This window comes from Bufo gargarizans, unplaced genomic scaffold (assembly GCF_014858855.1).
Source record: "Bufo gargarizans isolate SCDJY-AF-19 unplaced genomic scaffold, ASM1485885v1 original_scaffold_1821_pilon, whole genome shotgun sequence".
In the NCBI taxonomy this organism is placed as follows: domain Eukaryota; kingdom Metazoa; phylum Chordata; class Amphibia; order Anura; family Bufonidae; genus Bufo; species Bufo gargarizans.
In genome coordinates, this window is record NW_025334530.1 from 78,769 (window position 1) to 91,896 (window position 13,128).

Below are 13,128 nucleotides of genomic sequence, written 5' to 3' on the forward strand. Positions count from 1 at the left end.
CTCTCCCACCTTACAGGCTGATTGCTCTTAGAAAGAAGAGGAAAAAAAATTCACAGGCATGTTCCCTCCTTTCTCCTCCTCCTCCTTCCATCCACCATCCTCCTCCTTCTCAGCTGCCTTCTAGAGCTGGGCTGCTCCTCCAAGTCTCTCTCTTTACAGCCTGCGAACACAATCCTCATCTCTTCTGTACACACTTTCCTTGCAGGACATTACAGAGGGAGCTTGTGGGGCTGTATGGTGGAGCTTGCACAATAGGAATGATAGATAACACATAGCAGGAAATGGACTGTGCCACAATGTATCAAACCTTAAAATGTTTTATTTTTATAATGCATGGTAGCAAGCTGTGCTGTGTATATTAAAGGACTTCTGTCACCCCCCAAAAGTCTTTTTTTTTTTTTTTAGGCTAATTAAAATCCTTATACTGCTATTTTTCAATATATAGCGCTCTTACCCTTTTCTGTTGGCAAGTTTCTTTAAAAACGGCACTTTTATAATATGTAAATTACCTCTCTACCAGCAAGTTACTTGCTGGTAGCCGCCGCATCCTCCTTTCAAAAAAACACCCCCTCCTCCTGCTGATTGACAGAGCCAGCGAGTGCTCTCCTCCGGCTGGCCCTGTCTGCAATTCAAATCCCGCGCCTGCACCTCATTCGGCGCAGGCGCTCTGAGAGAAGGACGCTCGCTTCCTCGGTGCGCCTGCGCCAATGACGTCTTCTCTTTCGGGTTTAGAGGTGACGTCATCGGCGCAGGCGCACTGAGGGAGTGCTGAGGAAGCGAGCGTCCTTCTCTCAGAGCGCCTGCGCCGAATGAGGTTCAGGCGCAGGATTTGAATTGCAGACAGTGCCAGCCGGAGGAGGAGAGCGCTCGCTGGCCCTGTCAATCAACAGGAGGAGGGGACGTTTTTTTGAAAGGAGGATGCGGCAGCTACCAGCAAGTAACCGCCCTACTTGCTGGTAGAGAGGTAATTTACATATTATAAAAGTGCCGTTTTTAAAGAAACTAACCAACAGAATAGGGTAAGAGCGCTATATATTGAAAAATCGCAGTATAAGGATTTTAATTAGCCCCCCCAAAAAATATGACTTTTGGGGGGTGACAGAAGCCCTTTAAACTTGTCATCAGAGGTGTAACAAGGACCAATGGAGACCCAAAGCAAAACTTAGAATGGGGACCACCTTTGGTAGCATGATTAGCTTATTATTAGGTTGGTTTTCCTAATGCACTGGGATGATGGATGGACAGATAGACAGACAGAGGCTCGGACTGGCCCACAGGGGTACAGGTGAATCCCCCGGTGGGCCCCTGAGTAAGGTGGGCCGCTAGTCTGACCACAGGGGCACAGGTGAATCCCCCGGTGGGCCCCTGAGTAAGGTGGGCCGCTAGTCTCCCACCCCCTGCACAAGTGGCACATAACGCAATAGACTTACTGCACTACATACATATATTCAATGTTTAGCACCTCAACCAGCCTGTGTTCATATAACAAACTTGATAGATTATTAAAGAAACTCTACAGTTTATTATTATAGACACGATCAGAGCTGAGATGACTTCTAGGTATAGAGGAAGGCCACCAGTGTCCTCTTCTTTCCAGGACCTACCTTCTCAAAGTTGCTGCAGGGAGCCCCATAGTCAGTCATCTGGTAGGTGCTGCTGTGTGAACAGTGTACGTTGGGCCCCAAAATAATTTTTACTGGGGGGTCCTAGGCATCCCAGTCTGACACTGGACAGACAGATAGATGATAGATAAATAGATAGATATATATGAGATAAATAGATAGTTATATAGGAGATAGATAGATATGATATAAATAGATAGATAGAAATATAGATACATACAGTGACATCACAATAGCGGGATAACATGCACAGTGAAGTTAAAACAGCCAATGTTCACAATGGGGTCACAGTACAGCAGTAAGGGTCACAGTACAGCAGTAAGGGTCACAGTACAGCAGTAAGGGTCACAGTGGTATGATAATGGTAATCAGTAATGTCATCAGCACAGTAATAATGCAAAAAGTAATACACGCATCCATTGCCCATATACATCACAAACTGCACATATAATGGAATGGAGATAAGCCCCCCCATAGCTATTGGGGCCCCAGCAGCTGTTATGCCTGCTACCCTGGAAGTTATGGGCATGCATGCTGTATATTTACATGCTCATGGTAACATAGCTACAGTATGTGGTACAAATTTGGCACTAGATATTTAGGGGCACGTTTATTAAGACGGGCATTTTAGACGCCAGTCTTAATAAGCCTCTGTGCTGGTGGTGGATCCGCCGGAGTTATGTAGAGGCGCCGCAATCTGCACCAGAAATACACTTAATTTAGACGTTTTTCTGTTTAACCACTTAAGGACCACAGGTTTATACCCCCCTAGTGACCAGGCCCTTTTTTACAAATCGGCACTCCACAACTTTAGCGGTTTATTGCTCGGTTATGCAACTTACCACTCAAATTAATTTTACCTCCTTTTCTTCTCACTAATGGAGCTTTCATTTGGTGGTATTTCATTGCTGCTGACATTTTTACTTTTTTTGTTATTAATCGAAATTTAACGATTTTTTTGCAAAAAAATGACATTTTTGACTTTCAGTTGTAAAATTTAGCAAAAAAAACGACATCCATATATAAATTTTTCGCTAAATTTATTGTTCTACATGTCTTTGATAAAAAAAAAATGTTTGGGTAAAAAAAAAATGGTTTGGGTAAAAGTTATAGCGTTTACAAACTATGGTGCAAAAATGTGAATTTCCGCTTTTTGAAGCAGCTCTGACTTTCTGAGCACCTGTCATGTTTCCTGAGGTTCTACAATGCCCAGACAGTACAAACACCCCACAAATGACCCCATTTCGGAAAGTAGACACCCTAAGGTATTCGCTGATGGGCATAGTGAGTTCATAGAACTTTTTATTTTTTGTCACAAGTTAGCGGAAAATGATGATTTATTTATTTATTTATTTTTTTCTTACAAAGTCTCATATTCCACTAACTTGTGACAAAAAATAAAAACTTACATGAACTCACTATGCCCATCACGAAATACCTTGGGGTGTCTTCTTTCCAAAATGGGGTCACTTGTGGGGTAGTTATACTGCCCTGGCATTCTAGGGGCCCTAATGTGTGGTTAGTAGTTTGAAATCAAAAAGTGTAAAAGATGGCCTGTGAAATCCGAAAGGTGCACTTTGGAATATGTGCCCCTTTGCCCACCTAGGCGGCAAAAAAGTGACACACATCTGGTATCGCCGTACTCGGGAGAAGTTCGGGAATGTGTTTTGGGGTGTCATTTTACATATACCCATGCTGGGTGAGAGAAATATCTCTGCAAAAGACAACTTTTCCCATTTTTTTATACAAAGTTGGCATTTGACCAAGATATTTATCTCACCCAGCATGGGTATATGTAAAATGACACCCCAAAACACATTGCCCAACTTCTCCTGAGTACGGCGATACCACATGTGTGACACTTTTTTGCAGCCTAGGTGGGCAAAGGGGCACACATTCCAAAGAGCACCTTTAGGATTTCACCGGCCATTTTTTACAGATTTTGATTTCAAACTACTTCGCACACATTAGGGCCCCTAAATTGCCAGGGCAGTATAACTACCCCACAAGTGACCCTATTTTGGAAAGAAGACACCCCAAGGTATTCCGTGAGGGGCATGGCAAATTCCTGGAATTTTTTATTTTTTGTCACAAGTTAGTGGAATCTGAGACTTTGTAAGAAAAAAAAATAAAAAATAAAAATCATAATTTTCCGCTAACTTGTGACAAAAAAAAAATAATTCTAGGAACTCGCCATGCCCCTCACGGAATACCTTGGGGTGTCTTCTTTCCAAAATGGGGTCACTTGTGGGGTAGTTATACTGCCCTGGCATTCTAGGGGCCCTAATGTGTGGTTAGTAGTTTGAAATCAAAAAGTGTAAAAGATGGCCTGTGAAATCCGAAAGGTGCACTTTGGAATATGTGCCCCTTTGCCCACCTAGGCGGCAAAAAAGTGACACACATCTGGTATCGCCGTACTCGGGAGAAGTTCGGGAATGTGTTTTGGGGTGTCATTTTACATATACCCATGCTGGGTGAGAGAAATATCTCTGCAAAAGACAACTTTTCCCATTTTTTTATACAAAGTTGGCATTTGACCAAGATATTTATCTCACCCAGCATGGGTATATGTAAAATGACACCCCAAAACACATTGCCCAACTTCTCCTGAGTACGGCGATACCAGATGTGTCACACTTTTTTGCAGCCTAGATGCGCAAAGGGGCCCAAATTCCTTTTAGGGGGGCATTTTTAGACGTTTGGATCCCAGACTTCTTCTCACGGTTTCGGGCCCCTAAAATTCCAGGGCAGTATAAATACCCCACATGTGACCCCATTTTGTAAAGAAGACACCCCAAGGTATTCAATGAGGGGCATGGCGAGTTCATAGAATATTTTTTTTGGGGCACAAGTTAGCGGAAATTTTTTTTTTTTTTTTTTTTTCTCACAAAGTCTCCCTTTCCGCTAACTTGGGACAAAAATGTAAATCTTTCATGGACTCAATATGCCCCTCACGGAATACCTTGGGGTGTCTTCTTTCCGAAATGGGGTCACATGTGGGGTATTTATACTGCCCTGGCTTTTTAGGGGCCCTAAAGCGTGAGAAGAAGTCTGGAATATAAATGTCTAAAAAATGTTACGCATTTGGATTCCGTGAGGGGTTCATGTGAGATTTTATTTTTTGACACAAGTTAGTGGAATATGAGACTTTGTAAGAAAAAATAAAATAAAAAATATTTCCGCTAACTTGGGCCAAAAAAAATTCTGAATGGAGCCTTACAGGGGGTGATCAATGACAGGGGGGCGATCAATGACAGGGGGGTGATCAGGGAGTGTATATGGGGTGATCACCCCCCTGTCACTGATCACCCCTCTGTCATTGACCACCCCTCTGTCATTGACCACCCCTCTGAAAGGCTCCATTCAGACGTCTATATGTTTTTTACGGATCCACGGATACATGGATCGGAACCGCAAAACACATACGGACGTCTGAATGGAGCCTTACATGGGGGTGATCAATGACAGGGGGTGATCAGGGAGTGTATATGGGGTGATCACCCCCCTGTCATTGATCACCCCCCTGTATGGCTCCATTCGGACGTCCGTATGCGTTTTGCGGATCCGATGCGTGGATCCGTAAAACACATATGGGCGTCTGAATGGAGCCTTACAGGGGGGTGATCAATGACAGGGGGTGATCAATGACAGGGGGTGATCAGGGAATGTATATGAGGTGATCACCCCCCTGTCACTGATCACCCCCCTGTAAGGCTCCATTCAGACGTCCGTATGCGTTTTGCGGATCCGATCCATAGATGCGTGGATCCGTAAAACACATGCAGACGTCTGAATGGAGCCTTACAGGGGGGTGATCAATGACAGGGGGGTGATCAGGGAGTGTATATGGGGTGATCACCCCCCTGTAAGGCTCCATTCAGACGTCCGTATGTGTTTTGCGGATCCGATCCATGTATCCGTGAAAATCATACGGACGTCTGAATGGAGCCTTACAGGGGGGTGATCAATGACGGAGGTGATCAGGGAGTCTATATGGGTGATCACTCCACTGTCATTGATAACCCCCCTGTAAGGCTCCATTCAGACGTCCGCATGTGTTTTGCGGATCCGATCCATGTATCAGTGGATCCGTAAAAATCATACGGACGTCTGAATGGAGCCTTACAGGGGGGTGATCAATTACAAGGGGGTGATCAATGACAGGGAAGTGATCAGGAAGTCTATATGCGTGATCACCCCATTGTCATTGATCACCCCCCTGTAAGGCTCCATTCAGACGTCCGTATGCGTTTTGCGGATCCGATCCATGTATCCGTGGATCCGTAAAAATCATACGGACGTCTGAATGGAGCCTCACAGGGGGGTGATCAATGACAGGGGGGTGATCAATGACAGGGGGGTGATCAGGGAGTCTATATGGGGTGATCAGTGGTTCATAAAGGGTTAATAAGTGACAGGGGGGGTGTAGTGTAGTGTACTGGTGTTTGGTGCTACTTTACTGACCTACCTGTGTCCTCTGGTGGTCGATCCAAACAAAAGGGACCACCAGAGGACCAGGTAGCAGGTATATTAGACGCTGTTATCAAAACAGCGTCTAATATACCTGTTAGGGGTTAAAAAAATCACATCTCCAGCCTGCCAGCGAGCGATCGCCGCTGGCAGGCTGGAGATCCACTCGCTTACCTTCCGTTCCTGTGAGCGCGCGCGCCTGTGTGCGCGCGTTCACAGGAAATCTCGCGTCTCGCGAGATGACGCCTATTGGCGTTAGTGTGACCTGGGAGAGCCGCCGCGATGACGCCTTTCGGCGTTAGTGTGGCGGCAAGCGGTTAATAAATGACTCCCTCAGACCTTAGTCTTAGTTGTCCTCTTTGACCAGTTCCTTTTTGTTAGTTTGGTCCCTGGGTTGTCCAGTGGGATGACATTTTTGAATATGGAGCAAAGTAGGTTGAAAGAAATAGAAATGATATTCACTTCAATAATCTTCCATCGCTGCCGTTCTAACACTTACTGGGCTCCTGCTGGTCTGCATTTTCCAGACCTGGCCCGACACAGGAAACATCTGGAGATGCCTGCTCATCCAGTCACAGGCTGAGGAAATGAATTGCCATTTAAAGGGAACCTGTCACCGGGATTTTGTGTATAGAGCTGAGGACATTAGTTGCTAGATGGCCGCTAGCACATTCGCAATATCCAGTCCCTATAGCTTGTGTGCTTTTATTGTGTAAAAAAAAACGATTTGATACATATGCAAATTAACCTGAGATGAGTCCTGTCCCTGAGATGAGTCCTGTATGTGAGATGAGTCAGGGACAGGACTCATTTTAGGTTAATTTGCATATGTATCAAATAGTTTTTTTTTTACACAATAAAAGCACACAAGCTATAGGGACTGGGTATTGCGGATGTGCTAGCGGCCATCTAGCAACCCATGTGCTCAGCTCTATACACAAAATCCCGGTGACAGGTTCCCTTTAAACACTTACATAACTTAAATATGATCCCACATTGTCCTGCTGTTGTGACCCCCACTGATCAGCTGTAATCTATGGGGAATCTGCTAACCAATGTTCAATTCTTTTGCAGCGCCACCACAGGAGAAAATTAAGCATTACACAGTTCCTATTGAACAGAAGTTCGGGTTTGGGATCGGTGTTGTGTAGATTTTATTATTTTCCCTTATAACACGGTTATAAGGGGGGGGGGAACCTCACCTCATCCAGTTGTTTGCGCAGCCCGACTTCTCTTCATTCTTCTTCTTTGATGACCTGTGGTGATGGATCATGTGATGGACCATGTGATGAGCGCTGTGGTCCTTTTCCTCACAGATCATCAAAGAAGAAGAAAGAAGAGAAGTCGGGCTGCGCGAACAAGTAGTGAGTTATATTATTTTTATTTTATTTTTTTACCCCTCCATCCCTATTTTACTTAGCATTCTGGATTAAGAATCCTATTATTTTCCCTTATAACCATGTTATAAGGGAAAATAATAAAGATCGGGTCCCCATCACGATCATCTCCTAGCAACCATGTGTGAAAATCTAACCGCATCCGCACTTGCTTGCGGATGCTTGCGATTTTCACGCAACCTCATTCACTTCTATGGGGCCTGTGAAAAAAAGCACAAAATAGAGCTTACTGTGATTTTCACGCAACGCACAAGTGATGCATAGCCCCATAGGGTCCGGATTCAGTACGGGTGCAATGCGCGAACTAAACGCATCTCACCCGCGCGGAAATCTCACCCGTGTGAAAGAGGCCTAAGGCATGATCATGCTGGTTCCCAAAAGGGGTTGTCCAGTTCTTTACAACTGATAGTCTATTTGAATGGCATAGACAATGCCCCCTCGCATCTGCGCTGATCATATGGTAGGCTCCAGAAATAGGCTCCAGAACTACCTAGCTCTGTCCATTGAAGTGAATGGGGGCAGTGCTGCAGTAACCAGCTCTGTCCACCGCACAACGGACTGAGCTGTATAGCCCCAGAGCCGACTTCTAGCACTGCAACCACAGCTGAACAGCTGATCGGCAAAGGTGAGGGGTGTCAGACCTCCGAAAGATCAGGTACTCATGCAGTTGATGAGGTCCCTCCATCAGTGTCGGACTGGGATACCTAGGGCCCACCAGTAAAATTCATTCTGGGGGCCCACTGTACAGCGACATGCAAATATTACCTGCTTACACAGAGGCAGACAGCAACAAGATGCTACAAGATATGGGGGTGATTATGGGGGTCTCTGCAACAACTTCAAAAGGGAAGAGAGGATACTGACTAGCCTGCCTCTATTCCTAGAGGCCATCTGAACCTTCTGATGCGTCTACAATAATAATCCGTATACTCTACCCAGTTATTTATATTGATATAGGTTATTTGAGATGCTGTGCTGGCGGACTGGGGCCCACCTTTCTAAGGGGCCCATTGATGAATTCCTCTGTCACCCTGGGGGCCAGTCGGAGACATAACTACAGTCTTCTATTAAACCATGAATGACCACTGATTTTAATGCTTTACCTGCAGAAAGAACGACCATGAACCATGTGAGTCCAATCATAATATAGCAAATATCTGTGCATCTGTTATTTCAAAAAAAGTCATACGAAAGATCAAAACCAGGGTCATACATGTGGACACCAGAGGAACCTGCTATGGTGCTCTGATCTTTATGGGCAATATGGACCAGCAGAGTGCTCCCTTTTCCACAGGCCCAGAAAGACGGAAACAGGATGAACAATCATTCTGTCCTCCTCTCACCTAAGGGTGGACATGTCTGTGTGCCGAACCGTATACCATATTATAACAGATAGGACATGGCCCAGCTGCAGGTTTAACTGGCCCGGACTCACAGCATCATAGGAGTCTATGATTCTGCGAGTCAAGGTCAGTAAGAACCGTGGTCGGGCTGTGACACATCCGAGTAAAGCCTCATGCCTACAGCTGCAAAATACAGATCTGCAAAATACGGATTCCATCTGTGCTGCATCAGCATTTTTTGCGGACCTGTTGACTTCAAAGGGTCCATGCTTCAAATTTTGAGCAAAGTATAGAACAAGTTCTGCCTTTTTGCAGACCAGACAAACAGATGCAGAAAGCACATGGATGAATTGCATCCACATGTCCGGTCTGCAAAAAGGCAGAACTTGTCCCATACGAGCCCAAAATTTGAAGCACGGATCCATTGAAGTCAATGGGTCTTAAAAAAATGCAGATGCAACACAGATGGTATCTGTATTTGGCGTATTTGGCCGGGAGTCATCCATGTGCTTTCTGCATCTGTACGTCCGTTCTGCAAAGAGATAGAATATGTCCGCAGAAATGCGGACCACGGACCCAATGAAGTCAATAGATCCGGAATAAAAATGTGGACGGCAAACTGACCACATTTGTATTTTGCGTATCCACGGTTTATGTGTGCATGAGGCCCAACAAGCACGTCGGAATTCCACCTAAGTAATGGAAAAGATGAGAACAGTGGTGGTAAGACCTGTACAGCAATGCAAAATCTGTACATGAAGCCCCACCACCACCACCATCACCTAGTGCGGGGATCAGCAACTCCAGCTCTTCTGAAACTACAACTCCCAGAATCCTTCTTACATTTCTACGGGAGTTACAAGAAAAGCAGAGTAAGTATGCATGTTGGGAGTTGTAGTCTCAGAGCAGATGGAGTGCCGAAGGTTCCTGATCCCTGGCCTAGTATGTGTTTTTGGTAGTATTGGAGCCTTCTTCTGTAGTAGAAGGCCTCTAGACACCCTTAGGCACCTGGACCTGCGTCAGAACCCCCTATAGCTAAATTCCTGCTTCTTCCATGAAACTTTGTTCTTACAGAAAGATTTCTGACAAGCTCTCGAAGTTCCTGCCACTGTGCGAGGAGTGACCTGAACTCAGAACAGCCATGGGAGAAGGCGCAGATTAATTACCTTGTATCCACAGTGTTCCTTGTGTTCCTGTTTTCTTCTTTCCTTTGGGCTGAGGGAATTTTTCTATTCTTTATTTTCACACTGGCGTTAGAGATTCGGCATCTCAGCGCTATACACATTTAACTTGATTTAGTTCATGCTATTGAACTTTGGGAAAACAGTCTTATTTTTCCATGCAGTAAATAGATAAAAGCCCCATTAAAAAGCACACAGAGCCCCCCTGTGCCCCTTTAACAAAGTGTAAGGGAACAAAAAGCATGAGGCAGCGCCAATGGTATTCTGCTTAAAGGGCCAGGGAGTGTTATATAAAGGCTGTGGTATGAATGAAACCAAAAAGAGTATTATATAGATAAATGCAATAGACAAGGTAAAGGAGTAACACAAAGAGCCCGAGAAGACCATATATTCCAAAAAATGAATGAATGAATTAATAGGCCTTACACATACACACACACACACCGCTTATATAAGCACATTGTGCACATGGACACACACTGCACACACACTGTGCGAACACATACTGTATACACACACACTGTGCTCACATATAGTGTATACACACACACACTGCACACACACACATACACTGTGCTCACATATAGTGTATACACACACATACACCGCTTATATAAGCACATTGTGCACACGGACACGCACTGCACACATACACTGTACTCACCCTAAACAGAGCGATGGGAACACTGTGAACAAGCTTGGAGAGGATCGCGATCACGTGACCGCTTGCGTCATTCTCCAGACGCGCGAACCACTCCCCCCGGCGTCCTAGGCAACACGAGGCACGCCGCCGACTCCTGTGAACTGAACTGGATTCGAGACAGCCTCCCAGGAACAGCCGACCACTGTCCGAGGACCCAATACAACAGCGCCGGGTGAAGGGTAAGTGACCTCTGTAGCCAGAGACAGTGCGGGACGCCGCACTCAGGCACAGGGCATCCCTTTCTCCCACAGCTCGGCATAAGGAATACAGCAATTACTAGTTACACATTGTCACATACTTTGAGGTTCTGAACTGTAACTATATAGGTACATGCCTGCTGTTTTATAAAAGACATATTGAAAAGGCGCATTATTTTTCCTTTGCCCAGTGGCGATCATTATCTGAGACATAAGTATATAAAGGGGCATTATTTACGGTAGTATTTATCCTCTGTCCAGCAATTATTGCCTTATGAAGGACTACCCTATAAATGGAGTTATAAGTATATAAGGCGCACTATTTACCCTCGATTTTATCCTCTGTCCAGTGGCCACTATTTTATGAAAGACTCAATTACCCTCTACCAGGTGGCAACTACCTAGTGGTGATTATCTACTCATCATCACTATTTTTACAGACTGTTGGTATTCAGGGAAACACAGGGGTTAGGATAAGACCTACCTTCAGGCCCCACCCATATCCCATTTATCCTAAAACACAAGGACACGGACACCGCTCAACTGTTTAAACTCTCTTTTACTGGGTGATTGTCGGCCACAGCTCACGTTAAACAGGCACATTTAAACTCCTCCTCCAACCACTCCTTCTGTGCGGTGTGCCAACCCCTGAACACCAGAGGGCACGTGCGCCAACTCAGCTCCGATTATGCTCCTGTTCTCCACATTGCCGCCAGCTGTGACTTCCGAATTCCGCACCAACTCAGGAACCTCGAAAAAGAAAAACAACATGACCAACCAAACACAAGGCAAACCAACACCATCAAAAGGGGAGGGAGGGCGGGCCAGCTTGCCTTCTCCGAAAAAGAGGAAGAGGCAGGGGCAGAAGGGGGCGTATATATACCCCTAACTACCACCACCTCCCCTTCCTGCTTCCTGGCAATAACACCCTCCATTAACCCCTCACACTCCTTCCCAGCACCATTAACCCTGCCTTGCCCAAACCTGCCACCAGAAGAGCAGGAGGCCTGACTATCACCTAGGAAGGGGAAAGGGGGCACCACCAGTCCCTCATCACCCTCCCTAAACTGTCGGGTGCTCTCCATTTTCTACATATTTAACTATTATTCCTACAAACTTTTACTACCTATTAAAAAGGACTTACATCTAATTCTATTTCTACAATTTTACTAGTTCCACCTTGCATATTTTATTATATTTTAGTATACTATATATTCTACATTATCTACCAAAAAGACCTCATAATCACCTGAAATATAAATAAATTAATAGACTGACCCAAATCAGAGTGTGCCTGCTTATCCTTTTATTTTCTGTACTCACATATAGTATATACACACATTGTGCACCACACATAATGTACATAAAAGCACTGCACACATACAGTGTACACACACACTATAAACGCACTGTGTGCACACACTGTGCATACATATACTGTATAAACACACACTCTGCACACACATAATATATACCCGTACACACATTCTGCACACAAACACACTGTATTTACACATTTTGCACACACATACTGTATACATACTATGCACACACACACTATAAACGCACAGTGTGCACACCCATATATAATGCACACACACATACTGTACATATACACTATACACACAATATTTTGATGTATGCAGATACGCTCATATTTACAGCCTGTTCTACAAAAACCTAAAGATGATATTGCATGAAGTAGAGGATACAAGTGTAAAGGTTCATGTTGGACCAGAATATCAGGTGAAATGACACGATCCAGCATGGGACATCTATTTCTTTACCCAAATATTGAGGAATGCTATAATACCGCCACAAGAATGACATGGTATGGAAGAAGATTGAGTGAAAGACTGTATCCTCTCTGTATCTCAGGTAAAAGAGGAGGTACACAATTTGCTGGTAACACTAGCAAACCAGAAATGTATATATATTTAGATATGTTGTGCAGTAGTGGTTATGGCAGCATTCAGTACATGCTGTACCGTATGTGTGACTGTGTGTCAGGGCTCATGTGCAAGGCAGAAATATAGGCACAATGCCAGTTCAGTAGCGCATGAGGGCTGTAAGTGCTGGCTCTTTAGTCTCTGCATGCTGCAATACAGGCATGGTGTGCCATATGTAGAGAAATATTAAACCAGAAAAACTGAGGAAAATACCTCTGCATATATGACATCTAGAGATGAGCAAATCGAAGCTGACGAAGTGGAAT